This window comes from Peromyscus eremicus, chromosome 2 (assembly GCF_949786415.1).
Source record: "Peromyscus eremicus chromosome 2, PerEre_H2_v1, whole genome shotgun sequence".
Classification (NCBI taxonomy): Eukaryota; Metazoa; Chordata; class Mammalia; order Rodentia; family Cricetidae; genus Peromyscus; species Peromyscus eremicus.
The window spans coordinates 43,808,347-43,815,361 of NC_081417.1; the positions used below are offsets into that span (position 1 = coordinate 43,808,347).

Genomic DNA, 7,015 nt, shown 5'->3' on the forward strand with positions numbered 1-7,015 from the left:
TTGAAGATTTGTGATGGTTTCTGTAGCATCCTGGGGCAAAGCCTGTTCTGCCCCTGTAGTACCTGAAAATAACTGAGCAGTAAACCTCTAACTGCTTCATTTTGCATTTCCTTTTTTAAATTTACTGTTCACATGCCCAACTTAAAATGTGAATTTTTGTGGTGTGCATTTTGGACTACATTAGTATGTAGGACATGTTGCCTCTGCAGATCCATCTGAGAAAAAAAAAAAGCCAGTTAGCTAAAATTCATGAATTCAGCAGTTATTCATCAATTGGACTGAAAAAAAAGTTATACTTTTTTATCAGACAGGAGCAATTAAAATGTAAACTAATTTAAAAGTTAACTTTGGGTTTCCTTCTTGGTGAAATGGTTTGGGTTTGACACTCTCCAGTGTCCTAGAAACTGAGATTGAGGGAAATTTTGTTAAAAGATTTACAAGACATGTGATTTTTTTTCTAAAATGTGTTTTAGAGAGATAACATCTAAAATACTTCACTAAATGCAGATTGTTCATTTAAAAATAATATTTATTATAGACATAGAGCAAGAGTTTTTAAGGCGCAAAATTTTATATTAGCCATACGGGTTTGCATAAAGATTTTCTTTCAAAACAAATTCTAGAAATTCTAATATTAAGGGCATATCTCAATAAACTTACACAGTTAGAATAACCATTCTAAAGCTGTAGAGGCTCACACTAGATGTTACACTTTCACTATCAAATGTCTCTCCTCTCTCTCCTCTCTCTCTTCTCTCTCTCTCTCTCTCTCTCTCTCTCTCTCTCTCTCTCTCTCTCTCTCTCTCTCTCTTTCTCTCTCTCTGTAAGTGTGTGTGTGTGTGTGTGTGTGTGTGTGTGTGTGTGTTAGTTTGGTTTTTAGCACTTATCTAAAAAGGGAAAACCCACAACAGAGTTGACAGTAGAAAATCAGTTAGCTTTAAAGGTCTCTTTCATCACTCATGTATCCTTTGCATGCACTCCAGTTCGATTAACTTTGATGTGTGGTTGATTTTTATTTGCAACTTTTTAACAATAAAGTTTTAATCAAATTAAAAAATAATAGTAAAAAATAGTCAAAGGTAACAAAATATTATGACATAAAACTGCTTTTGTTTAGTTCTGCAAAGATTTCTGAATTGCTTCTTGCTAGGCAAACTTAATAAGCTGTTTAATCCTAGGACTGGCCTATGTACAGAAATGCTTGTGCATGATTTCTGGGCTTTCTATATGAAATACACATTCATTCTGACAGTATTGAGATAGGCTAACTTTGCTATTACCATATTTGCTTGTACATTTTGTTGCAAGTAATGTTATGAGATCAGATACTTTGTTACTTAATTTGGTGTGTATTTACATTGTAAAATTATTGATTGTCACTGACAATACATTTGTAAGAAGTCTAAGGCTTCGGTGTTTGTCAGTGCTGCAGACCTATATTTTAGTGAGCCATGAGATCTAAAACTTACTTCAAGAGTAGAAGCTGAGCTAATGTACAAAGGACTTCTGTTTGGTTCTTCTGTGTAGTGATTGTAATTGTACTGTAATTGTTACATGTTGAATGTACTTACATTCCTTTTGTATTGCATAAGCTTCCTAAGATGCAAAGCTAAGAAAACTCTTCAGCAAAAAGATGTGAGTTGACATGTTCCTAATTATATCATGACTATTTTTCTTTAAGTAACAGTAGTTAGAGAGGCCTAATTGTGCATCAAGCAATGCCAATTAATAATTAAAAAGTATTGGACACTGGCCACCTACAGTAGGCCTGAGTTAAAAGCCACTCATTCTGTACCTCTTAATTGCTTTAATTGAGCATACAGTTTTGTTGGCAGGAACTTCTTGATACTTGTCACTTTTACTCTCCTACTCCTACATAAGGTTGGTGTGAGTGAAGAAAAGCTATGAAGATGGGAAACCAGAGATGTTTTGAGAAGGATAAATCTGTTGCAGGAAACATCAGCTAGGTATGTAACAGAACTCACCTGAATTCTAAAAGCAAAGATTAAAGTTATATCATGTAGCACTTGGAACCACAAATAGGCTTAGCATGTATAAGGCCATAGAGTCACACACACACACACACACACACACACACACACACACACACACACACATGTGTACTGTAAAAGTAGTTTTGAAGTGTTTTTAAGACTTGAAAATTATTTCTGTACAGAACATCACCTGCCACTAAATCATTTGCACTTGACCTAAAAGGTAGAAAATAGAAGGATCATTAAGTGTGTGTATTGCCAGCTTTATGATAGAATTAAATGAGACACAAGGTTACCTGCCTGCAGTTAGGGCTGGCATAAACTGCTGATCTGACAGAAAAGCCAAGCACAGGGCTGTGTAGAAAGATAATTTTGATAGTTGTAAGTGTTCCATGGCTTTAAATGTTTATTCCTTTCCTGTTTGCTAATATTTTCAGACTAACTTGGCTATGAGTTGGAATGCAGTGTGCTGGCTGTTGCTGTGACTCTGGAAATCAGGATGCACTTGAGAAACAATTAATACAGCAAGTTTACTTTCTAAATTTGGCTGTCAGTCAACTATTTTCAAACACATCTTTTAAATAAGCTTCAATACGTTTAGTAATTTGCTCAAAATGAACTATAATTCTTATAAAAATCCAAACATGATAGAAAAATGTGAAATATATAAAACATTACAGATTCCACTATTGATAATTGTTGTCTTTAATCAAATTTTGTATATGGTTGTCTATGTATATTACTTTTCTATTACTGTGACAGAATACTCGAGACACACAAGAATAGAAAATTTTCAGAGTACTAAAATTGTGGCTATTGTAACTGGAGATTTTCCAACACCCTTAGTGTGCCATTCTGGCCTCTCTAAGTCTCTTAGGAGTTTCTTGTTAATTTTGTTTTATACTGACTTGACTTGATTTACCTGGAGTGAATCTCTTTTCATGTATTCAGTCTGAGATTTGATGAGCTTTCAGACAGTAATGTTTATATAGTTAATGACTTTTTCAAAAACTGTGACTTTTAATTCACTTTTAAAAATGTATTGTTATAGTTTAGTGAGAGACATGTTTGAATGAGCAATATCTCCCCTATATTCAGGTATTTGAACACTTGTTTCTCCAGTTGGTGGTGCTGTTTAGGGAGAATATTGAACCTTTAAGAAGTGTAGCCTTGCTGAAGAAAGTATGTCCCTGGGCGGTGAGCTTTGAAAGTTTATACTCTTGCTTCACTTCCTTGTATGATAAAATGTAACCAGTCAGCTTCCTGCTCTGGCTACCTCCTGCCATGCCTTTCTTGCCTTTAGGGAGTCCTCTTCTGGAACAGTAATCCCAAATAAACTCTTCTTAATCTAAGTTGTTTTGGCCAATGGTATTTTACCCTAGCAACTAAAAAGCAAGTGATAAAAATGTTGGGAGCAATATGTGAGTGTTGATATACAACACCTGAATATGCTGTTTCTTGGACAAATGTTGGAGATTTTGGAGCTTTGGACTAGAAATGCCATTGGATTTTACAAGCAGAACTTTATAGGCCATTCTATTAGGAGGCCAGGAAACAGTAGTGGTGATAATAATGTGGATTGTAAAGACCCAGTTCATGAGGTTTTGGAAGGAAGCAAAGAACTGATTAGCAACTAGGCCTAGAGGCCAGTCTTGTGGAACTGTGGCAAAGAATTTGGCTAAATTAAAAAGTAATAGATGAATTTCTTTAAAACAGATCATTTTAAGACACTTAACACTGAAAATATGAAGGGTTTGTTATTGATAACTCTTATGCAGGTCTATAATAAAAGTGATTAAGTGAGGCAGAAAGGAATACAAAATGTAGAGTTTGGAGAGAAAAGGAGCACTGGGAAGCTTCATGTTACAGCCAAGGCAGGTACTTAAAAAGAGACAGTGATTGATAAGGAGATTAGTGTCATTCGAGAGAGACCTGTGCTCTGGACTGGAACAGCACAGACCCCTGAAGGCAGGACAATACCCAGCTAAGCTTTCAAGTTGTTGAGGAGAAATCCTCTCTTAGAAAGCAATCACTTCAACAACCAAAAGCTAATTAGATTGAAAAGATGAGGGTCTGCCCAGAGCTGGAAGATGAACTTGGCAGTGCTGTCCAGAAACTGTTGGCACTAGAGGCAGGCAAGAAAGATGCAAGAGCGAGGGGAATGTGGATTCTTCCTCTTTGGTTTCAGAGAGTTGCTAAGACCAGCCAACATGTGGCAGCACTAGCATCACTGGGCAGAGTCCGTGAGAGGCCATTGTTTGAAGAAGGGAAGGTGAAGTCCAGTAATGGGAGAGATCCCAAGATGTTGAAGATGCCAAGCCAAAAATCTACCAAGTGAAGCTAAGTGCAAGGAATGAAACCAACTCAAAAGAAAGACTATAGACAGTCAAACTGGAAGACCAGAACCCTATGAAACAAAGTTCCAGACACTGAACTGTAAGATTTAGTATTTGAGCCCACTGGTTTTCAGTCTTGCTTTGGTCCAGTATTTCTTCACTATGTTGCATTTATCTCTTTAAGAAAGGAAATGTAGGGTGGCCTGGAGAGATGGCTCAGGGGTTAAGAGCACTGGCTGCTCTTCCAGAGGTCCTGAGTTCAATTCCCAGCACCCACATAGTAGCACAGCCATCTATGAGACCTGGTGCCCTCTTCTGGGCATACATGCAGGCAGAACACTGTGTACATAATAAATAAATAATAAATGTTTAAAAAAAAAAGAAAGGAAATGTATATTCTGCATGATTGTAAATTATATGTTAGAAGTGTGTCATTTTTGGGTTTGTTTTGTTGCTTAATTTTAAAGGGAGTTAAGAGACTGCCTTGAGTCTCAGAAGAGATGTTGGAGTTCTGTACAACATTGATACTGTTAAATACTATGGGAAATTTTAAAGTTGGAGTAAATGCATTTTGCATGCTGAGATGACTATGGTGTGGAACACAGAAGATTGAATAACCAGTGTCATCCAGAGGATCATATATTTGGAAACTTGGTCCCAGTTGGTGATGCTGTTTGGGGAGATTATAAAACCTGTGGGAGGCATTGCCTTACTTGAGGAAATATGTCACTGGGGATGGACTTTGGAGGTTTGTAGCTTTGCCCCAATTACACTTAACTCTCTCTCTGCTTCCTTGTTACAAACTGTGATCTACAGCTCACTCTTCAGGCTTCCTGCTGCCATACCTTCCTTGTCGTTATGGAGTCCCACTCTGGAACACTAATCACAAATCCCTTCCATAGGTTGTTTTCAGCCATGCTACTTTATCACAACTACAAAAAGGTAACAAAATCAGAAATACTGTGAGAGCCAAAGTTGTGTTTTAAGTCTTAATTACTGTGCCTAAGAGATCCATGAAAGAAAAATGCCTCTGATCTGTAAGCCCTTTGCCCAAGGATAAATACTTCCTGAAAGCTAGAGGCTATTGCTTATGTAAAATAGCAAGCCACATGTTTTCACTCCCCTAAACAAGTTTATTTGACGCATCTACACCAGATGTGCTTGATCACATGTGAGCTGGAGGCTCACAGGCAGAAAATACATCAGGATGTAAGCTTGCTCCTGATTGGACCTGATAGAAAATATGATGAATTGTAGGTTTTGCCTTTTTAAGCTCCTGCAAACCATGACCAGGGGCCATTTTTTGAAAAAGCAGAGATGGACCTGGACAGAGAGTCCATCAACCTGGCTAGTATTTAATTAAAGCTTGCTTCAAATTTGATTTTAAACTGTGGTAGTGGTCTTATTCTCAACTGGTAGGATTAACAATACACCATATTTTGACCCTTAAAACACAAAACAGAAGGATAAAGAAAGTGGCCAAGTGCCAGTTAGAGAAGAGGTAGGAAAAGTTGAGGTGATTTAATGGAAAATAGTGTGTGGTTGGACTTTCTTTTGAGCCGCCAACTCACAAATAACAACACAGAGACTTATTAATTATGAAAGCTTGGCCATTAGCTTAGGCTTGTCCCACTAGCTCTTATAACTTAAATTAATTTATATATTTTTATTAATCTATGATTTACCACATGGCTTTTACCTCTCTCCCATTCTGTGTGTTTGATTCGTTCTGAGTTTTGGTGGTGTCTCCTGAGCACCTGAGTATCTCCTCTTCCTCTCTCTGCCTAGAAGTCCCACCTATCTCTTCTGCCTAGCTATTGGCCATTCAGCTTTTTATTTCACCAATCACAGCAACATATCTTCACACAGTGTACAAATATTCCACAACAATATTGTTGACTTGCTTACGTGGTATTTTTTAAATATTAGCAGTATTCTCAATGAAGTACAGGAAAAGAAATCCCTTCCCCACTAGAAACATATTCTCAGACCTGAAGAGTAAGTGGTTTTCTTTTTGACTGCACCTCATTTTCAGTGGCAATGATGGGGAAACTTATGGGGAAAGGGTAACAATAAAATATGTTTGGTAATTTCTGCCTGAAGTTCAGAGCACTCACCACTGGACTTGCTGTGCGTAAGAACATGCATTACATCTCAGGCTAAGCTGGGGGTTTGAGGACTCTGGTACCAATGCAAAAGCATGGAAAGATTCAGCTGTGTGCAGCTGATTTCTGCATTAGGATGAAAATGCATGCAGAGAACTTGGGAATATCAGCTCTTAGCCATACAGTGGTGTCTATTAGCCAAGCTTGTTTTCACTTGACTTTTGATGCACAAACACAACTTTAGGGTAAAATTGTCATGTTAGTCAGCTTTCTGAAGCATTCACAAAATCCCTAAGACAGTCGAAGACAGGAAAGTTTTATTTCAGCTCAGTTTTTGGAGGGTTCAGCCCTTGAGCATTTGGACCTGTGGCAAGGCAACTTTCACTGTGAGAAATGCATGGTGGGAATGTACTAAAAGAAGCTGCTCACTCGTGAAGACTAGGAAGCAAGGAGAACACTACCCACCTAAGAGTTGTCCAGTCCCATATGTCCTTCAAGGGTATAGTCCTAGTGACCAGTCGCTCCTACAAGACCTCATTTCTTTTTCTTTCTTTCTTTTGGTTATGATTTTTCGTGCCAG

General features: G+C 37.7%; 1 long non-coding RNA gene across 1 annotated transcript; it reads left to right on the forward strand.

Moving 5' to 3' along the window:
• The first annotated feature begins 918 nt into the window (after positions 1–918).
• LOC131904614 (uncharacterized) lies at positions 919–2,678 on the forward strand. The gene is made up of 2 exons (XR_009377777.1): positions 919–1,967; positions 2,432–2,678. It is a non-coding gene; the product is annotated as an uncharacterized LOC131904614 (long non-coding RNA).
• The last annotated feature ends 4,337 nt before the right edge of the window (positions 2,679–7,015 follow it).